The sequence below is a fragment of the Felis catus genome, chromosome C2, assembly GCF_018350175.1.
Source record: "Felis catus isolate Fca126 chromosome C2, F.catus_Fca126_mat1.0, whole genome shotgun sequence".
NCBI classification, from domain to species: Eukaryota; Metazoa; Chordata; class Mammalia; order Carnivora; family Felidae; genus Felis; species Felis catus.
The window spans coordinates 33,037,376-33,062,347 of record NC_058376.1 but is presented as its reverse complement, the minus strand read 5'-3'; the positions used below and the strand labels follow the sequence as shown (position 1 = coordinate 33,062,347).

At 34.7% G+C, this 24,972-nt stretch overlaps 1 long non-coding RNA gene across 1 annotated transcript; it reads right to left on the bottom strand.

Annotated features, from left to right (window-relative positions):
- On the bottom strand, positions 1 to 24,952 carry LOC109503379. The gene is made up of 6 exons (XR_002735835.2): positions 24,857 to 24,952; positions 24,175 to 24,303; positions 15,348 to 15,438; positions 10,676 to 10,734; positions 10,340 to 10,427; positions 1 to 1,313 (listed from the first exon to the last, which is right to left on the bottom strand). It is a non-coding gene; the product is annotated as an uncharacterized LOC109503379 (long non-coding RNA).
- Between the last annotated feature and the right edge of the window lie 20 nt (positions 24,953 to 24,972).

Sequence of the window (24,972 nt, the reverse complement as noted above, 5' to 3'; positions counted from 1 at the left end):
AATCATGTTACCGAATGTCCAATTTTTTATTTTATTTTTTCAACTCTCTTCAAATGTCATTTAGAGGCTTATTTTGCCACAATTTGTTTTGTGTTTTTACACATATTGCCTCAGTAGAAAGTCCACGAAAACCTCAAACTGGAATTCACATCCAAGCTTAGGGGTTTCAAATTGAAATTCTAAGCACAATCAAGGTCATTTAATGTACTGCTTTGGAAGAAATCCAGAAAAGCATGTGTCCTTTAGATTTCCTGGAAAATACCAACTGTTACTGAAGAGGTTAAAGCAAATAGCTTTAGAATTACAGAATAATTATAATTTTGTTTACATATCCAGATCATTAAGACATTTTCAGAAATAAATTTTTAACATCAGAGATAAATTAATAGTTTGATTATTTGTGAGAGTGATTATTTTTAAAAATAAGCTATGCTTCATCTAATTATGAATTATTTGGGATACTCAATAAATGTAAGTCTATTATGAAAATGAATCAACATTTAACACCATTCATTGTTCTTGACATCAATTTTGAAATTCCCTGAAAAATGTATTAGTTCAGAACTATTATTTTTTATACCTGATTTCTCAATTTTAACCGTAATTATAAAGAATACTGAGATTAGTTTAAATAGTCCACATAGCTAGTATGCAAATAGTACGTCTCCTTAATTATAAGTAGCCTGGATCGTCATTTCTGAGTATAAGCTATGTAGGTTTCAATTCTTACATTTTTATTATTAATCTTCAAGGTAAGTATGCCCATATCCTTCATGGGTAAAGCATTAATCTATTACAGTAATATGTACTGTAGTAATATGTAGATTATGGAGAGAGCCCTCCAAACCAGGATGAAGGAAGCTGGATGGTGAGAAGGCAATGAATAGAAGAATTTCAGCTCAAACAAGATAGCCAAAGAGAATAAAAGAATTGAGAGTTGGGACAAAGTTGAAAGTGGACAGCTATAATGAAACTTTGGATGATATAGAAGTATATACATGCAGATAGAAAATTATGAGTTGTGTAGAAAGAAAACCAGGATTCTGAGACTAGAGGACTTTACAACTAAAAGAGAGCTTCTCTCAAACACCATGACTCATTTTTTTCATCTGAACCCTGCTATGCATTTATCAACATCTCCAATACATTCCCATTCCAAAATTATTAAAACAAACATCATCTTACAAGAGCTAATAAACGGTGTGCCATTTTCATGAATCTGCTCTTTGAAAGTCTGTAGACAGTTCCAATGGTTCCCTCCTTATGCAAGGTTTTGCTTTCCACAGTTTCAGTCATTCGTGGTCAATCGTGATCTGGAAGCAGATGGTTTTTCTTTTGACTTATCATCAGACGTCAATTGTAGCCTAATGCTAGGTCACAAAGCCTATGTCATTCATCTCACTTCGTCTCATCACTGGGCATTTTATCATCTCACAACATCGTAAGAAGAGGGGTGAATACAGTAAAATTTGATATTTTGAAAGAAAGATCACATTAATATAACTTTCATTACAGTATACTATTTTAAATATTCTATCTTATAATTAATTATTGTTGTTAATATCTTTCTGTGCCTAATTTGTAAATTAAGCTTTATCGTAAGTAGGTATGTATAGGAAAAAACGCAGTACACATAGGGTTTGGTAATATCCGCGGTTTGGGGCATCCAACCAGAGTCTTGGGACATATCCTTCATGGACTAGGTGGGACTACTATAATTCCATTTCATTTTATTTAACTATTGATTCTAAAGTCACCCACAGAAAAAATTGTGGCACATTCATCACCCATAGGGGTAAACTACCATATGAACATACAGACCAAATGAGTTAGTGGTAGGCTAAAAATTCTTGCCTGTGGCTTAAAATTCTCAGAGTTCTAATAGGAATAGAAAACCCTCATCCTGTCTCCTGTGCTCTCCCAGAATGAAGGTCTGAGGCTTTTTAACACAGAGACACAGGGCTTCCTCTAGTCATGTAGTTAAGATGATTTCATTTATGTGAAAGTTTAACTGGATCTTTAGAGCGTTTCTTTTTTGCATTTGTAATTCTGCATGGAAAAATATTCTTGCCATTCATCTACTTTAATTTTTTTGTCCTTATTTAATTTCTTTTTAAAATTCATCTTATGTAGGGGCTGCCTGGGTGGCTCAGTTGGTTGGGCATCCAACTTCGGCTCAGGTCACTACCTCACAGTTCATGAGCTCAAGCCCCCACATCAGGCTCTGTGCTGACAGCTCAGAGCCTGGAACCTGCTTTGGATTCTGTGTCTCCCTCTCTTTCTGTACCTCCCCTGCTCATGCTTGGTCTCTCTCTCTCTCTCTCTCAAAAATAAACATTACAATTTTTTTAAAAATCATGTAATGTAAATAAAAAAGAGGAGATGCTAGCATGAGAAGGCAGGTTCGATTGTATCTTGAACCTAAAAAAGAGGTTTAATAACTTTTCTTTTTATCCCAGGTAACTCTATAGAGTTTCTTTAAGGTTCTTGAATTTTATTTCTCATTCTGGCACCAGTTAATCTTCTTGGCTCTAAAGTCAGCTCCTAGAACAGAATGACAGCCTCACATCTATAATCACAGTTTCCAGTAACTCAGCAGAGCCACAGGCCAAAATTCTCTCCCAGGAGAGCAATGGGCCCAGACCCAAAAACAGCTCAGGAGATCGATTGTAATAAAGCTACTATTTCTTTTTCGGAACTATTCATTCTTAAATAAGGAAATGTTTGAACTAAAACCCATGGTCTGCAAGACATACAACTTCCTAACTTTTTTCAATCTTTCTGAATGGTCTACAATATAGGATGAGAAGAAATATAAAGAGGAAAAATTCAAAGAACAGCTTAATGAATAATTGTTGAATAAATGGATGAATGGATGAGTGAATGGAATGCTTACCTAAGGATCATCATCTAATGCAATTATTCAAATTAATTCAGGTGAAAAATCAAACATATCTCAAAGATACTAAATAACTCATTAGAAAGAAGCTCAATAAAAATTTTAAAAATAGTATAATTGTATTCTTTTTATTTTTCCTGCTTATCAACTAAATGAGAAAACATTTATTTTCTACTAAAGCAAGGTTTTATGATTTCTGTTCCTCTCTCTTTTTGTCATTAGCACTGAGCAAATATACTCTTCCATATCAGGATGGAGTTATCTAAAATAAGATTCTCATTATCAGTGGGATTTAGTTTTGTAGTGTTTCTTTTTTATTCAGTGTCTTCTGATAACCAGGCTTGTTTAGAAACTAAAAGTCACTTGAAAATGGACACTGACATATATCCTCATCATTAGAAATCCTTTTCTAGCCCTGAAACCAAGACTACACTATATGCTGGTTAACTTGACAATGAAAGAAAAAAAAAACAAGGAAAGAAAGAAATTCTATTCTACCATATAGAAGCAAGTTGAAACATGTTTCTGCTACCTCTGGACAGTGGGACTAGAAGATATGGGAATAGTGCAGCAGCAAAGAATAAGTAGGAGGTAAAGAGTGATTTGATTTTTAACTTTAGTTAAACTCTGGTAATTTAACCTATGAGTATTTTTATACTAAAAGTTTAATGCTATACCCAGACCGGAAGGATAACACTTATCTAAGGGATATGTGGCTTTGCCTATGTATAAGTTGAATTTTTTTTCTGAAGCAATGCTATGACATATTTCCTTCCAACCACTGTGGCTCATGCCAGATATGCTCATTGGAATATCCTTGACATTGGTGGCTATGACTCTACGAGGATGTGTGCTAGGTAGCTAAGGGTCATAAACACACACGTGCGTGCACACACACAAACACACACCCCCACAGGAAGTTAAGGGCCCACCACAATGTAGAGAACTTAACTAACATTATCCAGTGCTGCAAGGTCCATGGTCATTGTGGGCCATGTCACTGAATTCTATGACTGAAAATACTTCCACTCATATATTCACTGTGGTACATATATGGATGAATCTTGCCCATTTCACAACGTGCCAGAGATTCCCATTAGCGATAGTATGACCATTACAGTCAGTTACTATTACACTATGCCCATTATGTGTCAGTCAAATGAGGTCTTTGCGATGCCAAGATAAAATATGATTTCTGATGTGTCTCTTAAAGAGATTTTGCATTTCCGTGGACTGCTATCCCACACAGCCTGAATAACCTCTCTTAATTTATGGCCTTGATAATGATTTGTACTCCCTTCTCCCATAATTTCCTTGTGCATGGGCTGGTAACTTCCACGATGAGCTTCAACATTTAATGAATCAAAATACAATTTTACAAAATAAGCATATTGACTTCTAGAAGCCCTAAAATATCCCTGAGCCTAAAAATGTTAAAATTGATAGTTTTCTTACTTCCACTTCATTATTTCCTCTCCATCCTTCAAATACAAGGAAAAAAAACCCCTTTAAGCATTAAATACCTTCATCACAGAAGATGCAATTCGGCTTCCCTTCTTCCATTTTCTTTCTTGCCGATTTGACTATAAGATTCCCACAGCGTGTACTAATCCATTCAGTGAGGGAAATGAGTAAGACTCCCTAGTTTAAAGGAAACTATGAAAACTTACATTCATAAGAGTTTTCATATCTGGTAATTGGAAGTTTGCAAGCCCTTTCCCAATACTTCCTTATGAAGTCAGTCATCTGCAACCAATAAAAGAAAGCACATGTTCCCTCAGCTTGGCAGAGATCATAATCCTGCACAGGAAGTTTGGTCCTTCTAAGAATATGAAAAACCTAACAGTCAGGAAGATAATGAAACCTAGATGATAGTCTGAAAATACCTCTCCTGGGTTTTATACCACCCCCTAGGCAATCAATTCAGGTGAGAAGCATCTTTTATACGTAATATAAAATGTGAGGATTTCTGAATGAATTAATATGATTATTTGGACACAGCGTGTTGGGGTCCATCAGGACTTGTGTATGGCACTGTGGTCTGGTGTGGGGTGTCAGAAAACTCTCAAGGTGAGGACAGCATCTGCAGAGATGGGGGGTAGGGCAGTAGAAATTAAGGGAGATTTGTTCCATACAAGAGGATTCATTTCTCTCTATATATATATTTACACACAGAGGATCACACAAACATCTACCTTTATGCATGCATTACGTGAGAATGGGAGCCTCTTTGAAGAAAAGATTGATTTTTATGGCTGGGACAAGGAACATGTAAGATCAGACTAACAGATCTTATTTCCCAGAAGCAAGGAAATACTCAAAGAATCATAGAGACATGCTTGTACACATTCATGTTGACATCTGTAATTATTTACATAATTTCAAACTATCTCCTAACAAAATCCTATTATTTACAAAAGAGAAAGAAGTAACTTTACAGTTGAGAAGCCTGGCAGGCACAACCTTAATTAAACAATCAAGATGAACATCAGTAAAGGAACAAGTCAAAACCTGGCGCTATTTTAAGTTCCACAGAGGTAAAGGTGAGCATTCTCAGGGAAACTTCCCAGGTACTCACCTAATTTCATTTTGTCACTTTTTATGTGAAGCTTTCTTTTTCTCCACCTGTCTTTCCTTTCCTGTGTCAAGCTTGTCCTCTTGACTTTAACTGTGACACATGTTGCCTACACCAGATCATTACATCCCCGTCCATAATTAAGTTTCCCAGAGAGCTAACTTTGATGGTTCTGCCAAGTCAGACCTTTTACCCTGCTTACACTTGGATATGCTACGGTTTTGGCATCCTCCGTGCACATGTGGGTAAGTTCTAGATTCTAACGACGAATACTTTGGTTGGGGCAAATGGTATAGAATAGAGAAATTTCATCTTCTCTGGTGTTGGGGAAGGTTTTGCCTTCAAAGAGTTGCTATTCTCTCTAAATGCATGCTTTCATAGCAAAGAAGCCAATATTTAGCAAAGGTCAAGTAAGTCAAAGTTGACATATGTTTTTTTTTTATTATTTTGTCAGTAATGCCAAAATGTCTTGAAACATGTAAGTTAATATTAGTGGACTGTCCATTTTATGTCAAAGAAAATGTAGCTGAAGGTGTGGTTTACAGGAATACATTGCATTGTAAAAGCAGACATATGTGATAACAAGTGGATTCATCTTATTGATGTATTCCCTGGGGATTCAAACCCTTACAAAAATTGTTTATTTGTAATTCTGTTTGGGAAAAAAAATGAATCCTTTCAGGAAAATAACTTGTGATTGTGATATTCATCCTTATCCAAAGTCCTTCTGTGTATATATGGGTCTACTTAACGATAAACGGACAAGTGGAATTCTTTAACCAATAATAACCGCTTTCCATGAGGATGACAGAACAGAGAAATGTCCATGATAATTAGTATTTCCTCTCCTAGGTGGCTTCCATGGTTCGTCAGCCTCTGGTATATCCAACTTGTGCATTGCCTATATACTGTATATATTTCTTCTTATATTTCTGAAATGTGTTTCATGTACCATATAGTATCATTCATAACCATTATCATGAATACTGATTATAATATCATGGCACTAATAATAATAAAGCTCTGCTTTAGTTAATTATGAAGAAATACAAAAATATAAAATAATATTTAGGTAAGATATAAGTAAGAGAGAAAGAATAGCAAAGATAAACATTCAGGTACCCATTAATCATCTTAGAGAGAGAAGATCACCAACTACTTTGTAAATGCCAGAGAGCCCATCATTAAATTCCTCTTCTGTCTTCACCCTCCCAAACCAAATTCTACCATTTGTTTTCTTTTTACCATTGTCTTGTGTTTTTTTTAAATATGTAGTTTACATTGCTCTTTAATTATATAATTCTGTAAAATATTTAGTTGTTCACTTATTAAACATTATATGGATGGAATTAGACTGTATGTGTGTGCATGTATGTATTCTGTGATATATTATGATTGGTTTCCTTCATTCAAAGTGCACTTAAAAATTTTATCCATGTTAATGTTAAAATCTCTAATTCATTAATTTATATTTTGATACAATATTTCATGAATGTATATGAACAAAATTCATTTATTCATGCATTTATTCTTTTTAAAAAATGCTTATTAGGGTGATTGCAGATTGTTTTTCTATTATAAGAAATCGGTACTGCTAGGGACATGCCTGTATATTTCTCTTGGTTCACATGTGCAAATGTATCTTTAGAGTGTGTAATTAGAACTGATGCATAGTAAGATTTGTTTATCTTCATCTTGTCTATAAAATTCAGATTTGTTTTTCAGAATGTTTTCACCAAGTTTAACCCCCACCAAAAGAGTACAAATCATCTCATGGTTTCTCATCCATGATAGCATTTGGTTTTGTCCGATTATTAAATTTTTGTCAATCTGAATGTGAAATGGGATCTCATTATTCCTTTAATTTACATTTAATTTGCATTTCTCTGAGGGGCTGTCAAACAGGAGCTACAGATTTGGAGGCAGTAGAAGACACAGCTGCTGTGAGAGAATCCCCCCAAAGTGGAAAGATGCATGAAATACTGTTTTTTCCTCTCCTCACAGTCTCCAGTATTCCATAAATGTTTCCAATTGGAAAAAGTTACCTGGAATTCTGAGATTAAGGAAGCCCTGAGGATGTGATTACCTGATTTGCAGAGCATGGCAGAGAAAGGCAGAAAATTAATCTGAATCAAATATGAAAATGGCTACCACAGCTATATAACATTGATCTTGCTATTGAATGTCTCTTCCACTAGAATACAAGCTTGCTGAAGAAATGCAGTTGTGCTTATTTTATTCCCTTTGCTTAGAAGATTTCCTGGCACATAAGAAATGCTCAATAGATGTTGAACGAATGAGTGAACGGATGAGTGAATGGTCGAGACTTATGCCAGTCATAGCCTCTCACATATTTAAATGTTATTATTTGAGGATTGAATTAAGTAAATTATGATAATTTATTTTTTAAAACTTTACATTTTTAGAGCAGTTTTAGGTTCACAGCAAAATCGAGAGGAAGGCACAGAGATTTCCCACATAGTCCTGGCTCCCACAGCTGTGTAACCTTCTGCATACTCAACATCCCCCACCAGAGTAGTACATTTGTTACAGTCGGCAGCCTATACGGACACACTGTAATTACCCCAAGTCTGTAGTTTACCTTATGGTTCACTACTGGTGTTTTATAGTCTATGGGTTTTGATAAATATTTAACGATATGCAGCCACCACTGTAAGATCATACAGTTTCACTGTCCTAAAAATTCTCTATGCTCTGTCTATTCATCTCTCTCTTCCCCAACTCCCCAACCCCTGACAACCATTGGTCTGTTTACTGTCCCCACTCTTTTGTCTCTTCCAGAATGTCAGATAGTTGAAATCATACAATATGTAGCCTTTTCAAATTGACTTCTTTTTACTTAGCAATGTTCATTTTTAAGTTTCCTCCCATGTCTTTTCATGGCTTGATAGCTCATTCTTCTTTTTAATTTTCTTAAAAGCATATTTATTTATTTTGAGAGAGTGCATGCATGCATGGGGGAGGGACAGAGAGAGAGAGAATCTCAAGCAGGCTCTGCACTGTCAGAACAGAGCTTGATACAGGGCTGGATATCACAACTGTGAGATCATGATCTGAGCTGAAACCAAGAGCCAGACGCTTAACCAACTGAGCCACCCAGGTGCCCTGATAGCTCATTTCTTCTTAATGCTGAATAATATTCCCCTCTCTTGATGAATCACAGTTTATCCTTTTACCTACTAAAAGACATCATGGTGGGTTCCAAGGTTTGGCAGTTACAAATAAAGTTTCTGTAAACATTTGTGTGCAGTGTTTTGTGAATATACTGGATATTATTTTTTAAATTTCTTTTAATGTTTATTTATTTTTGAGAGACAGACAGACAGAGAGAGAAAGACAGAGAGCATGAGTGGGGGAAGGGCAGAAAGTGAGAGAGAGAGAGAGAGAGAGAGAGAGAGAGAGAGAGAATCCAAAGCAGATTCCAGGCTCTGAGCTGTCAGCAGAGAGCCTGACGCAAGGCTCGAAGTCACAAACTGTGAGACCATGATCTGAGCCGAAGTTGGACGGTCAACTGACTGAGCCACCCAGGCACCCCTGAGTATACTGAATATTAGAAGTAGGAGGAAATGATTTCTCAAAAGTCCCTGTATTACTGAGATAATTATCTAAGATGTAATATTATTCTCAGATTCATTCATCTAAAGGCAGCACAGATATCAGGAATAATTCACTCAGTCCATACTTCATGTTTTTTTTCTGCCTCTGATAAGATAAGAAGCACCTATCCGTCCATCACCACCATGCTCTCCCCCCCCCCCCCCCCCCCCCGTGTTATGTACATCTGTTCACCTTGCCTGGTTCTCTCTCCTGGTTACTGCTATTTTTCTCCTGTGCTCTCTAAATCCACTCTTTCCCCTCTTTCATCCCCGTACCTGAGTTGTATAGTTCTTCTCGTTCTATACATAGCTGACTTATTTTTATATGTAAGATATTCACTTACACGTAACTTCTTCAGTTTTCTCTGTCCACCCATGTACGATGCCTTTTTCCTCTTGGTCATTCATCTGTGTTTTTCACATCAATCACCATGGTCTGTAGTTACCCTGCACTCTGTTTTCTTATTTATCTGTCTCACACCACCAGAATACAAGCTCATGGGGGCAAGATATCTGTAGGTTTATTTCATGCTATATCTGCAAAGACTACCATAGTACCTGACAGCTTCATAAATTTATGATTCTTCCAGGAAACACTAGTTTTTGCTCAGATGAATTCATTTAAAAATAAAAACAAATGTTATTTTCACTAAGATATGAATATCATATTGAATTGTTGTGTAATAGATACTGTTGCACAAGTCTGTACCCTCATGCTAGGGAAACAGAATAAATCTGACTTTGCCTTATCATGCACCTCTTTGTACTGATACATTATTTTCTCAGGATACTGATCATAGCAAAGACAAAAGTACCTTGTTGGCTATCACAAATGATCTTAATCTATTTTTGCAGTATAAACTTCCTTGGTTTCTTCAATACTGTAAGCATATTATGTTATTTTGGCTCTCCTTACCCCCAGAGCTATTCTTCTCTGGAAATACCCCAGTTTATCAGAGTCTTCTTAAAGTGCCAAGTCTAGAAATTGACAGTGGTCTAAGAAGTGCAGAGGAGAGCAAGAATACAAACTCTATCACTTTGTTGTCTTTGAAAAGTATAAATCCCTAAGCTGATGGGAAATTGACATTGATTCTTTCAGGTTTTTAGTACCTAACAAAAATATATACATAGATATTGATCTTACTCATTCCTGAAGCCTGAAAATTTAAATGGATTTTTAAAATAAAAATGTTAGCAATATATTTGCAGAAATGGCTTAATGTTTATTATAAATTACTATTTACTTACCCATTAATTAATGTCTATCATCCGGTGAATTAATTTACTTTGCTGGACAAATGAGGAATTTTTCAAGTTTGTGGATAGCTTTTCAGAACTAAAGAAAGCATTAAATACAAAATTGCAAAGATAAAATTAGATACAGAGGTTTTCTAAAATAGTTTCAGATTTGAAAACTGCCATTATACTTTTTGATCAGAGGTTAGAGTTGAATAACATTGTTAAACTCTACGTAACCAAATATGTGGTGGTAGAGGAAACGGAGACTCACAAAATTTAGCAACTTACCCAAGATCTGACAGTTAGCAACAGAACCAAGGGTAGAATTTCAGACTTCTGACTTACCAGTCAGTTTCATTAGTTATACCATGTTGCTCCATACTCAGGAAGGATGATCCCACAAACTGAAAATGAAAAGGTTGTTTTAAAAAATGTATTGCCTATTTTACTATGAGAGACCAAATGATGCAGTGTAAAGATAACCAGTTTTAATGCCTATGGACATGATATCAGCATCCTTTTCTGGCATCAAATGAGTGATGCAAGTCATTTAATTTCATTGAGCTGGTTTACTTGGAGGGTAATGGTGAAGATTAAATAAGAGAATATATAACTGAATCTTTAACACCCTAAAGTATTATCAACTACTTTTAGCAGCTCAGTTCTTCATTTATTGCTGTTTTTAACTTTTTTAATTTTTTTTATTAGTATTTAGTTAGAGAGAGAGAGAGAGAAAGACAGCAAGCAGGAGAAGGGCAGAAAGAAGGGGTGAGAGAGAATCCCAAGTAGGCTCCACACTGTCAGCTCAGAACCCGACGTGGGGCTTACACCCACGGACCTTTGAGATCATGACCTGAACTGATTTCAAGAGTCTGACATTTAACTGACTGAGCCACTCGGATGCCCCTGAGCAGCTCAGTTACATTTTACTTCATATATAATTTAATGCCTGGTAAATCCTTCTGTGCTCCAGGAAACAAATCCTCATGACAAAATATAGTAGCTAATTATTTAGACAAAAAAGTCTTACTTGTCTAGCATATTTAGCACTATGTTATTCTAGATGATCAATTTTTAAGGTTTATGGTTAATGTTCATCAAATGCATAGATCACTCCCCTTTTGAATTAGATTGAAAACACTAGAATACACCATAATATACAATGTTGTTAATGAAATTATTCTGAAGAAATCTTATAATACATGTATCACAGAATCCTTGTAATGCTCATCAGTTTCAGGGAAAGTGTGTAAAGGCAATACTTTTATATACTAACCCTTCCAGTTGTTTAAATGCTAGATCCATTACAGCTTTGTAATGATTATATTTTAAAAACATGATCAAACCAAGGGGATAAAAGTAATCTTTATTGAGTTTTAAATTAGTTAGCAAACTAGTGAAATGTGTCACTAAGATTCTTGTATTGCAAACCAACATTTATTCGGAGACCATAAATTTGAATATTTTTCTTGCTAAAGGAATTTTAATTCACCAACACTAATAGAGTAAATGATATGAAAACAGGAAAGTGATGCAGTTACAAAATCCATTGAAGTAATACATGGAAGAAGTCCATTTTTAAGGTTCCTGTTCAGTGTTCTATCAGCTTTTCCTAAAATGAGAAAATGCAAACGCTGGAAGCCAAAGAATTATATGCATTAGAGACTTTTTGTGCTGGCAGGAGAGAAGCTATTAGATCATAATGTCCATAATTTTGCGAATATAGAATTGTTTCCTATACCATTACCCACTTCTTTGTCTGGTCTACATAAATGGCTCAACCAAAGGGGCTTTTTACTATGTCCCTTAGGAAACAATTCCTCAGCCTAATAGACCTAACAAGGCTTCCTTTCTGATGATAGTCACTCAAAAATTTCCTAGACTCAATTTCATCCCATTACTTCTAGTTATTTTCTCTTGACTCACCTAAAATTTGTTCCTTCTCCCCTCTTTTTTACCCTACAGATGCTTCCGAGTGATTGAATTTCCCATTAGTCTTTTTACCAAATTAAATGGACACTGTCTTAATCTATGTCCATTAATCATTTCAGTTATACCCTTAATCATTTTTATCATTCCTTCTTGAAGTTTCATTTGTTCACATTTTCCTCACGTTGAGAAATCTATATTTCTTCTCTGTATTGTGGGCAGTTTTAAACAAAATTTAACTGGTCTTATTTCTGCCTAGCCTAATCTCAGCTCCCAGAGATGATTCTTTTTTGTTGTCTCCAATAGCATTTATGCCTAGGTTGCACTTTATTAACTATATAATTAATTATTCACCCTGTAGTTCTGGGGTATTTTTAGTATACTTTACAATTTTCATAAGCTTCTTTTTTTTTAATTTTTTTTCAACGTTTTTATTTATTTTTGGGCCAGAGAGAGACAGAGCATGAACGGGGGAGGGGCAGAGAGAGAGGGAGAAACAGAATCGGAAGCAGGCTCCAGGCTCTGAGCCATCAGCCCAGAGCCTGACGCGGGGCTCGAACTCACGGACCGCGAGATCGTGACCTGGCTGAAGTCGGACGCTTAACCGACTGCGCCACCCAGGCGCCCCTCATAAGCTTCTTAATAGGATAGATTGCTTTTCCTCCTTTTTTGCAGTCCATAGTGTTCATTGAACTGCTATATATAGTTAATTTTAAAAAAACAAAGGGTTCATCAAGTTAACATAAGCTCTAAAAGGAATGTCATACCCCATGCTTAAGAGCGGAGTCCTGGACTAGCTTTGCAAACCTAAATTCTTCCTGTGGCAATTACCTCCCTCCCTCCCACTAAATATGCTCAGGCTTTCCAACCAAAGCAATTTCATGGAAGTGAAATTAGTCAGAGAAAGACAAAAGTCACATGACTTCACTCATATGAGGACTTTAAGAGACAAAACAGATGAACATAAGGGAAGGGAAACAAAAATAATATAAAAACAGGGAGGGGGACAAAACAGAAGACTCATAAATATGGAGAACAAGCTGAGGGTTGCTGGAGGGGTTGTGGGAGAGGGGATGGGCTAAATGGGTAAGGGGCATCAAGGAATTGACTCCTGAAATCATTGTTTCGCTATATGCTGACTAATTTGGATGTAAATTTTTAAAAAAAAAAAATAAAATTAAAAAAATATGTATCTGGCCATAATATCTAGTATTTCATATCCAATTGTTGCTTAAATTAAAGGTCTGTTGCATCTGATGAAGATTTCCAGATAAAATGCACACCTTTAGAAGCAAATAGAAAACATGAAATGTTCTCAGATGAAATATTTAGCTTTCCATGGAAAGTTCACAACTCCTGATAAGAATGAGATGTGCAGTAGGCTACTTGTTAAAATAGATTGAAAGGAGACATGGATCTAGAAAGCTCCTTTTCCATGTAGGAAAAAATATTATTGTGAATATGATCTATAGTAATGTTGACCATGTTGAAAACAGCCTGAAGTAGAATGTTGTATGAACCACATCCTTCCTGGATTATGTAAGAAGATGGGAATATGGTTCTTCCTTTGGTGTTTTAGTATATCTTTGTAAAGCAGAATTCCCTCTAAGGAAAACCACAGGATGGATCCAAAAGCTATTAATCGTAGTGGGATTTCAGAGTAGTAATTGGTTTTAAGGGTCAATGATTCATTTCAGAATGCTCTATAACTTGAACGAGAGATAACATAATTTAGCATATGGAATTTAAAATATTACAGTTGATAATAGGCTTAATATTACTTACTTTGTGGAAAAATGTTCCCAAAATTTGCTGAGAGATTCTCCATTGCTTCCCCTGATGATCATGGCAAAGTCATAGAGTATTTTTATTTACATACATTTCCCTAGCTACTGTTAAAATGCATATGCCCAATCAAAAAGCAAGTCATTCAAAATTTGCAAATTTAAGCAATGTGCTATTTATGTTCTATACTAGCTCATAAATCATCTTCATTGAAATGGAATTTATTATTGATTTTTTACAGCACCCTCCCACATACTATATTTCTGTGAGACACATGATCTCATGATTCTCTATAAGTTTTAACTTGTAATCAATTATCAAACATATACTTTCACAGTAACACTTACCTTTCTTTGGACATATGAGTTACTTATTTGGTTGTGTCTAATAAACACTGTGTTTTAAATTTTGTAATACAAGCAAAGTAATTAATGGTTATATTTTGGCAAGATTTATTATTCATGAGCTCTATCTATTTGTAGTATATGGATCCATTATCTTTTAGGTTCTCTATAATTTGTTTTCAATCCTTTATACTACCTCTATCATTTCCTCTTGTTTTGCACAGATTGGATTTAGTGATTTTTTTAATGGGACATTAATCAATCTATAATTCTATAATTTGAAGAATTTGGTTTTCATATGAATTGTGAATTTTAAAGGAGGTTGATTTCATTTTTAATATCAAGAATTCTCTTTTTGTTTGATCTTTGACTCTTTTAAAGTAAATATTCAGTAAAAGTCCATAAAATTATTTGTGGGATTCTCTTCCTGTATTTAAAAGCAAAACATGATGGCTCTCACATTACTAGAATTTTATAACCAATGGAATGTATTTCTATCTTCTCTGCTTTCTATACTTCTGGTTTGAAAATTCAAATCCAAGATAAACTCAAATTAGGCAGCAGGATCATTGTGGCCCCTAAATTACTGTTTCTATTAAAGATATCCTCCTTTAACTAAAAAGGCTATAACTGGTAAATGGAAACTTCAAATACCTCAAATTTTGAAAGGACTTAAAAGAAGATTTAAGGCTATCTAATATTTAAGGCTCTTTTTGTTTTAGAGCTGTTGCTGTCTTTTTGCCGATATAACCATGGGGACAATACATGTCAACTCCTAAACATAGATTCTAGTTTCTAGCTACTATATGGCTGTATACAGAAAGTGATTAATAGAAGCTAAGTTCTTCAATACCATACTATATTGGTTAGGATTTCTAGATTATGCTACAATAACTAAAGCTCCCCAAGTCTCAGGTGCTTACCATAATAAAGGTTTATTTTTCACTCACACAATGTACCTTTTATGAGTCATATGTTGCTTTATTCCTTGTCACCATCACTGGAACACAGGTGGACCAAGTAGCTTGTGTTGGAAATACAACCCATCATCTAGTAATGGGAACAAAAAATGTAGTAGGTCATGTGCTGTTTCTTAAAAATTCTGCTAAAATTTCATTGATCATAGCTATTCACATAGGAATGTGTGATCTTCTTGAAAGGAGAAGAACTTCAGAGAGGGACACTTGATTATTTGTCAAACATTAATATACTTGATTACACACAGCAAAATCATCTTCCCTTCCATGCAAAAGGATTCCAGCTATTCAAACACACAGAGGTGTCAATGTAGGGGTACCGTGTCCTTTAACTCTCTCTCTCTCTCTCTCTCTCTCACACACACACACACACAGACACACGGTATTTGTGTCATATAACACATATGTATGTGCCCATTCATGTTGTAACATATGTTAACTATTCTTTTAAAAAATTACTTAGTAAAGGGGTGCCTGGGTGGCTCAATCAGTTGGGTGTCTGATTCTTGATTTCGTCTCCGGTCATGTTCCACGGCTTCATGAGTTTGAGCCCCATGTCAGGCTATGCTTTGGCAGTGTGGAGACTGTTTGGGATTCTCTCTCTCTGTCTCTCTCAAAATAAATAAATGAACAACTTTTAAAAATTACGTAGTGAACTAAAATTTTAAAATATTACTCATTCTAAAGTTTTTTCACCAGATATTCTGCTTAGTGAGCTGTTCTTCTGTGTTTTTGATAAACAGTTTTATAACAAATGGTATTTATCCCATCTTCATTCACTTTAACCATTTGGTTCATTTTTCTTAATAAATGTATGATTCTTGGGGCGCCTGGGTGGCGCAGTCGGTTAAGCGTCCGACTTCAGCCAGGTCACGATCTCGCGGTCCGTGAGTTCGAGCCCCGCGTCGGGCTCTGGGCTGATGGCTCGGAGCCTGGAGCCTGTTTCCGATTCTGTGTCTCCCTCTCTCTCTCTGCCCCTCCCCCGTTCATGCTCTGTCTCTCTCTGTCCCAAAAATAAATAAACGTTGAAAAAAAAATTAAAAAAAAATGTATGATTCTTACACATATCAGTAATGTTTTCTTTTTCTGATTCATATATTTAATTATTTTCAAGTTATGATTGTAAATGAAAGTTTCAATCCCTATGTTAAGTCTAGCATCCTCGTATTTCAGCATGTGTGTTATATTGTTTATCCTTCCTTGAATTTGTTCTGACACTTTGGGATAATTTAAATTTTGGAGTCCATTCTGTTTCAGTAGAGATGTTTAGCATTTAGTTCCTTAAATAATGTGATAAATATCCAGTTGGACATATCTATATCATAAAATGCCATGTGCAATATAGGATTATCTTTTACATTTTTCCATGTACTATAATTTAATTTGTTTATTCTACATCCATAGTTATGGAATGTGTTTATCAAATAAAGTTTTCAAACAAGTTTTCTTCCTAGTATGCAAAAAAAATGGTGCATGCAGAAATATACACTAACATTTAAAAAATTAGCCATTATTCTGGCTAGAAAGTAATAAATCATTTGTTTAATTTGGCAAAGTACACCTAAATTATCTCAGTGAAACACTATCTTTATTTTTTTAAAAATAAATCTTCTTAGAATTATCATTTTGTGCCAAGAATTTACAGAGTTTTATCATAATTCATGCCATCATCATTAACTTTCTGGCAAAAGAATATGGTTAGCTTCTTTTGCATGTTTTTGTTGAATGATACAGTTAACATGATAATTTACACATATCATGCTCTTTGGAATTAAGAAGTTCTCATCAATGGATCACAGCGACTCACCTCAATTCAAACAAACATCCTTTGTTCTAATACACGTTATTACTTTGTAACCCTTGCTGGAATCTGAAGACTATGTAGGTTCAAAGTTCATATTATATTCAGTATATGAATGTCTATTGGCCAATATCTTTTTTATAGAAATAAGAGCCATAGAATTTTATAGTCAAAGAGTGACATAATAACATTTGTGTGTGTCTTATTATCTCTTCTTTATGATAGCTTTACAAATATAAGTCAGCAATCATATTTTCTAAAAATCCATTCCTGGTTTAAGTATTTTTATTTTTCTATTTTTTTCCTTATGCTAATGTTAGATCTATCACTGATGGTTTATAAACTGTTCTCTGATCCATCTTTCTTTCTCTTTCTTTCTTTCTTTCTTCTTTCTTTCTTTCTTTCTTTCTTTCTTTCTTTCTTTCTTTCTTCTTTCTTCTTTCTTTTTCTTCAGATTGTTTTATTAGCTCTGACATAACACCAGTAGCTTGTATTGAGCTTGTGGTTGGCTCAATCCCATAAGTGATTTCTCATTGATCTCAACTTAATTTTCAAATACTCTTTTCCTCAATCTTCTATTTCAGCTTTTATGTGTTTACCTATTTGTAAATTTTGAATGTCCATTTTCATATTCAGTTTTTCAGGATGTTGGCTCTCCCTCTCAGCTATACTTCAGCATTGTATTTGATGAAGATCTCTTCACTGATAATATGTTACACTTCACAGGATCAAGTACACAAGGTTGTAGCAGGACATTTGAGGTGCCCCCAAGGTTAACATTGACTAATCAACACAGGAAGTCCACTTATTTAATTAGCTACAAGTACTTACTATCAACCAGCCAGTTTTTCTCTACTTTGCATACAATGAAATGACAAACCCCTTGTCAAATGCTTATCTGGAATCAAGATAACCTGCTTATAAATCAATCTCATGATCTAAAAGCTGTCTAACTTAAGAAATATAAAAAAATAAGTTTTGCCACATATGACTCCTTCTTAATAAACCCATGCCCTCTCTTCTGTGCCTTAAAAGTCCCTAATTGTTAACAGGATATTTTAATAAGCTCATTCTTGAAAAATGTGCAGGCAATTTCTTATTATTTACTGTTTTTTGTCGATTTTCTTTATTTTATTTTTTATTTTATTAAAAAAAATTTTAATGTTTATTTATTTTTACAGAGAGAGAGAGAGAGACAGAGCACGAGTGGGGGAGGGGCAGAGAGAGAGGGAGACACAGAATCTGAAGCAGGCTCCAGGCTCTGAGCTGTCAGCACAGAGCCCAATGTGGGGCTCGAACTCACAGACCATGAAATCATGACCTGAGCCGAAGTCGGATGCTTAACTGACTGAGCCCTCAGGCGCCTCTCCTTTTCCTTATTTTAGACAAGGGATACATTTTTGTATCTCCTTAAAAAGTTTTTTTTTTTTTTTTTAAATAAAGAAGGGCACTTGGGTGACTCAGTAGGTTGAGTGTCCAACTTTGTGTCCAACTCAGGTGATGATCTCATGGTTCACGAGTTTCAGCTCCACATCGGACTCGCTGCTATCAGCGTTGAGCCCACTCTGGATCCCCTGTCTCCCCTCTCTCTGCACCTCCCCTGCTCGCTCTCTCTCTTTCTCAAAAATAAATATTTCGAAAATTATTAAAGAGAGCGTTGGCAGTCATATTTGCAACTGACAAAATGGATATGTCATTTTTTTGCTACTAAATAGTTGAATGAAGTTAAAATAGCTAGGTGTTCTAATATCAATTAACATTAATTCTATTTATTTATTTTTTTTTTATTTTAGAGAGAGAGACAGAGAGAGTAGTGGAGAGGGACAGAAGGAGAGAGAGGGAATCTTAAGCAGGCTCCATGCTCAGTGCAGAGCCTGATGTGGGGCTCAATCCCACGACCCTGAGACTATTACCTGAGCCGAAATCAAGAGTTGGATGTTCAACCACCTGACCTATCCAGGCACCCCTAGCATTATTTTTAAAATGTGGAGTTTACAAAACCCTATCATACATGCATTATCACATAATAAGATTTTATTTGTATATGACAAAGTAGCAATCTGGGGTTAAAAAGACTGGCACAGAAATAATAAGAGAAAAACTGAATTATGTGTTTATTTGATTTCATATTAATATTTACTTTTTAATTTATTTCTTTAAAAAACTAGTATATGTGCCTTTTTAAACATTAAACAAACCAAAAACAGAAAAAAGAAAAGTCACCTATATTCATAACACACAGATATTCATGATTTTTAATATGTTTGATCTCTTCTTAATCATGAATATTATATCTCCTTCAAATTTGGAAATGTTTCCCCTCAATTTTTTAAAGAAAACATAGGATCCAAGTAGTTCCCAATTTCTACCTATTCATTAACTAGGGTATGGCTGATTTATCTTATTCTCTAAGTCACATTTCCAAATGTTGGCTTTCCCAAACTATTTTTTTTCAGTCCGAGCCAATCTTTTTTTTTTTTTCCTAAAAAAAAGGAGAGAGAAAGGGAGAAAGAGAGAGAGAGTGTGTGTGAGTGGGAGAGGGGCAGAGAGAGGGACAAAGGATCTAACGTGGGTTCTATGCTGACAGCAGTGAGACTGATGTGGAACTCGAACTCATGAACCATGAGATCATGACCTGAGCCAAATTCAAAGTCTGATGCTCAACCACTCAATGGACTGAGCCATCTATGTGACCCAGTCGGAGCCAACCTTTATTTTAAAAATTTGTTATTCTTATTCTTTTAAGTTTTTATATTAATTTGCTTGCTGTCAGAATTATTAGGACTTCTTGCCCTTCAAAACCCATGTTCCATTTTAAAAGCTGTCAGTTTCAAATTATATACATTTATGAAAATGTAGGGTTCTTTTAACATTATACTTAATGCAGTTATATTACCAAAATCGTCATAGCCATTGCCACCATCAATACCAGAGCCAACATCTACTCTTTTTTTTAAATTTTTTTTTTCAACGTTTATTTATTTTTGGGACAGAGAGAGACAGGGCATGAACGGGGGAGGGGCAGAGAGAGAGGGAGACACAGAATCGGAAACAGGCTCCAGGCTCTGAGCCGTCAGCTCAGAGCCCGACGCGGGGCTCGAACTCATGGACTGCGAGATCATGACCTGGCTGAAGTCGGACGCTTAACCGACTGCGCCACCCAGGCGCCCCTCTACTCTTAATCTACATTCAATTATTTCTCTAATGCTGTCATCTATCCATATTTATCTATATATCCATCCATCGATCTATTATGTAATCTTGGGAAGCTATTATTTAACAAGTGAGTCATAAAATTGAAGAATAAGATGTATTTACTAAGAAAAGAAACCAACATGAAAAGTGACTCTTTGGGTCAAAGTATTGTATGGATATTTAAGCTAAAAACCTTTAAAATTTAGTTTTCTACTTCTAAACACAGTGCATGCTGATTACACTTAAACACTGCTGAAGAAATGTAGCATTCTGGGAGAAATGGCAGGGCAAGTTACTTAAAAGTAATGAAGAAAGACTTATTTGTATTAGTTATTTGTTAGTAGATTTTCTGTTACTCTCCTCCAGGATAGGAAATATGAACTACTATATTTAACATTACTATTATTTAATATTAAAATTGATATTCTGCAATCTCTCCCTTCTTACTAAATGATGCTATCATATTCTCGTTTGCTTTTACATAAAAATAATAACTGCTCTTAATTTCTGTCGTACCTTCATCTACTTTCATGTACCCAACACAGTACCATATGAAAAGTAGATTTAATATTCACTAAATGAGCAAGTGACTCAACTTTAATATTACTTTTATACAAGCAGAGGTTGCTCTAGGACAAAAGCAAATAACATTTGATTGAATTTAACCACCTAAGAATTATGGCTTCTGAATAAAAACATAGTTTAAAATAATTGCTTGTTTTAGTATGCTTTGTAATCAAGTCCTAAAGGAGTCCTTAAAATAGACTAACTACTGGCTTTTAAATATTTAGAATTTGGTTAGTATACAGGGTTCCCTCTAAATAGTATAACCAGTTCATGTCTTTTGAAAGGCAAACCACAAGATCTGACGGTTAGCCTTGATATAATAAGCATACAGGAAATCAATTGTATGTTTAGCCCCATATTGGAAAAAGTGGTTACATAGTATTTTTGTATGTTTATATCCGCATCCCTTTGTTAAGTGTAACTACACATTATGTCACATTTTATAAACATTTGTAGACACATTTACATTTTTGTCTCTTTTACGCAAAAATACTTGTAGTTTTTATTCACAGATTCTCTAGGATGAATATGCAGCAATATTCTTGAGAACTTAGTTTTGAATTAAAACTGTTTATTAATTATTTCCCTAATCTCCATGTTCTGTAACAGATGTGTACTCCGTTTTCTTTTGTTTGGCTCTTTGTTCTTTTATCTTTTGCCCAAGTATTTCACTTTTACATTTTTATTGTCAACTTTTATCTTGCTTTCTTTACAATCCTGTTTGATATACAGTAAAACAGCTTCCTCCATGCCTCTTCTCCTTGCCAATTTTTACTAGAATTCTAAATATTAGGAGCATTCCACTCATGGTGATCATCTTACCAAAATCACTATACCATGAAGTTCTCATCTCTTCCGTTCAAGTTTAGCTCACCATTTTGAGTTCCAATTTCTCCACAAACTAACTATATTTAAAGATTTATTTATAACTTTTGAGTTGCACTTTCTTCACCTGGCTTAGTAATTCAACCACACTAATTGATAAGCCATGTATTTACGTGTAATCTTTTGCAACTTTCTGTAGTATTTGGAAGATATTTCAATGAATTATTTAATATGTCATAGTATCCCAATGAGTAATTGGTATGAATATTACTGTTTACTCATTACTGATTTACAACGGAAAAAATGCCCATTTGACCACATCTTTAATTTTATATTTCTACTTTCAAAGTATAATTTATATGTCTGCTAATTTCCTTTTCATCTGTCAAAAATCAAGCATGAATAAATTTGCTATTTAAAGTAGACAAATGGATTAATGTCTCTGGCTTTAAAACTTTTTCAACCTATGCATATTTCAAAATTATTGAAGACACAGAGAATTTTAAAAATAGCTTGGATAGTAACTGAATGTCATTAGGGTTCATTAAGTTTCACCAAATGGTATGATATTACGTGTTTACCTATTTAAATTTAGAAAGAAAATTGATTACAGTAATGGAATACAGGGATATGCCAGGTATGTTTTCCTTTCCAACTTTATAGATGTTCACATTAGCCACAATAAGGCATTGTCATCATGATCCAAGGGCATAATGGAAATCAGTTTCTGATAGAGCATATATTGTCCTTGAAAACTGTACTGACAAAATGAGGGGGTCCAAGAATACTTCAAATAGTAAAGAATAGATGAAGGATACTTCTACAGATTTCGGAATGATGAAAAACTATTATGATATTAATATTCTCATAATATTTTTACCCGTGTCTAAGTAAAACACTTTAAATATTTATAAGTATGTATATATAATATACATTATATAATATATATCTCCTAATATATGAACATAATTTGCATAAACACAAGTAGCTCATTGAAGAGATATGGAATATATTTTTTCTTGAAAACTGAAAAAGTTGAATTTATGATTCTAATTGGCTTGGTGTATGTTTGCCTTGGCCTTTAATGCAGAAAGTGAGTGAAATTGATCAAACAAACATATACTAAATGTGTTAATAGGCTGGCTTTTACTTATTTTTATTTGTTCACTATCATATTTGTCCACTATTCAAATTCTCTATTAAATTATATCATAGATAAATTGCATTAATTTTATACAAACTCTGACTGAAAAAAAATCACATCTTCTCTTGGCTCTAAAAAGATATTCATTAAATGCACAACTTTCACTTTGCACTTAGACTGCAAATGATTATTTTGTCAAGTGTTCTTGTAGCAGGAAGCTGAAAGACCAATAATACACTTGTTTGAAAAAGAATTGAATTATCAGTCTTCTCCATTCAACTTTGCATGGTCATTATCCTTTCCTCACTATACCAAATCACAGCTTCTATTTTTTTTTCCTTTTACAATGAGTCCTTCATAGTCTTACACTGAATATAATAATATCTTGATACTTTTATGTTAACTTTATTGTAATTGGAAAAATTCTGAACCTAGCCTAAAGTGATTGTAATCACTCTGAATAAAAGACATTCCAAAAGGCTGTTCCAGAAACACAATAGCAGTGGAGAAATGGAGCAAATTGACTCTGCTGTAATGACAATTGATCATGTCTTTTCACTCCAAATTAGTGGTCATGGGCGTTTCAAAGATATACATTTGGTGAAAAATTCTGAAACACACAGAAGAATACTGGATTTTCTAACCCTGAAGGCAACTCTTCTTCTTTTACACCCCAGTCAGGTAAGAGTTAAGTCTGTATCCTACAAGAATGTAATCTCTAAGTTAGGTCTGGAAAGCAGCAAAGGCAACCTGGACTCAAAGTAACACTTCTGTTGTCAAGGGTTACTGATGGGGGAAGGGAAGGGGCTGGAAGGGGAAGGAGTCATGGAAATGAAGAAGGATTGTAACACACACTACATAAATTCAAATGCTACACTTAGATTTGGAATGGGACCTCAATTCTGCTGTATTTTTGCCTTTAGTGTTTTCGTTTATTTACTGTACACATGGATGGTGAATTTATGAGTTGGTTGTTGCTGACCTTACTCGGTGTATCACTTAGCATTCAGCTATAAATTATACCCATGATAATTTTCTAATTAAATTGACATTACTATTTACATCTCAAACACACACCAAAAAATCATGTTATTTCCCAAGATGCAATAGCAGCAAATATCTTAGATGGAACTTGGTGGAGACTGTGTCATTTCAGTTCATATGAGAATTTCTCTTTTCCTCCACAAAATTAAAGGTATAGGGGAAACCATGCTCAAAGGCTTTAAGCTCACATGTAAAGACTGAGCTATTAATATTCTAACTTTTAAGGTAGATACCTTTAATGGGGAGGTGCTGAAATGTTTTTCCTCAATGTTGCAGTATTTCAAATCACCGGTCATCACAGGCCTGCCTCACTTTAAATCTTGTGTCTGTTTGCATTAGTATTGGGCTTGCTAAAAAAGATACTGTGAAAAGAAAATGTGGTAATTACTAGTAAGTGCTTGAAATCTTGCGACATTATCAACATCTTTTCGTTGACTTATATTTCCGTGTGAATATTCACAAATAAAATATTTCTGAATTTATTCTGTAAAATGATGCCCATGGCATTATCACTGATGCGTTTTCAGTACCGTTTAAAGACTATATCCCATGTTTTATAATCAGCACATTCATATTTTAGCTTCTACCCTTTTAATAAGTTATTTTATTTGGAATAGGCATGCATCTTCAGGAATAAAATTGTTATTTTAAATAAGTCAAGTGCAGAAGCATCTGACTCTATAAACACTTCCTGGATTTATATCCAAATAACGCATAGTAGCAGAAAAGAGGCTTTTTCTGCCAAAAGTCTCTGTGAATTTTCCTCAGAAAATGTTCTTTTAAAACCCTTTGTATTTTCAAAGCCACTCTACACAGACAATTAAAAGCAAATATGAAATGATAGATCACATGACAGGAGTTTAAATGTGAGGGTCCCCCCCCCTCCGTTAAACATCGCAGCAGGCATTACAATACCAGAGGTAACGAATCAATTAAATCCATTTTCCCCTCCGCGCCTCCAAAGCTGCGTGCGTAGTGTTGCTGTGTACTTTCGAGCCGGATGCAGTAGGACCCAGGGGCCTCCGCAGCCA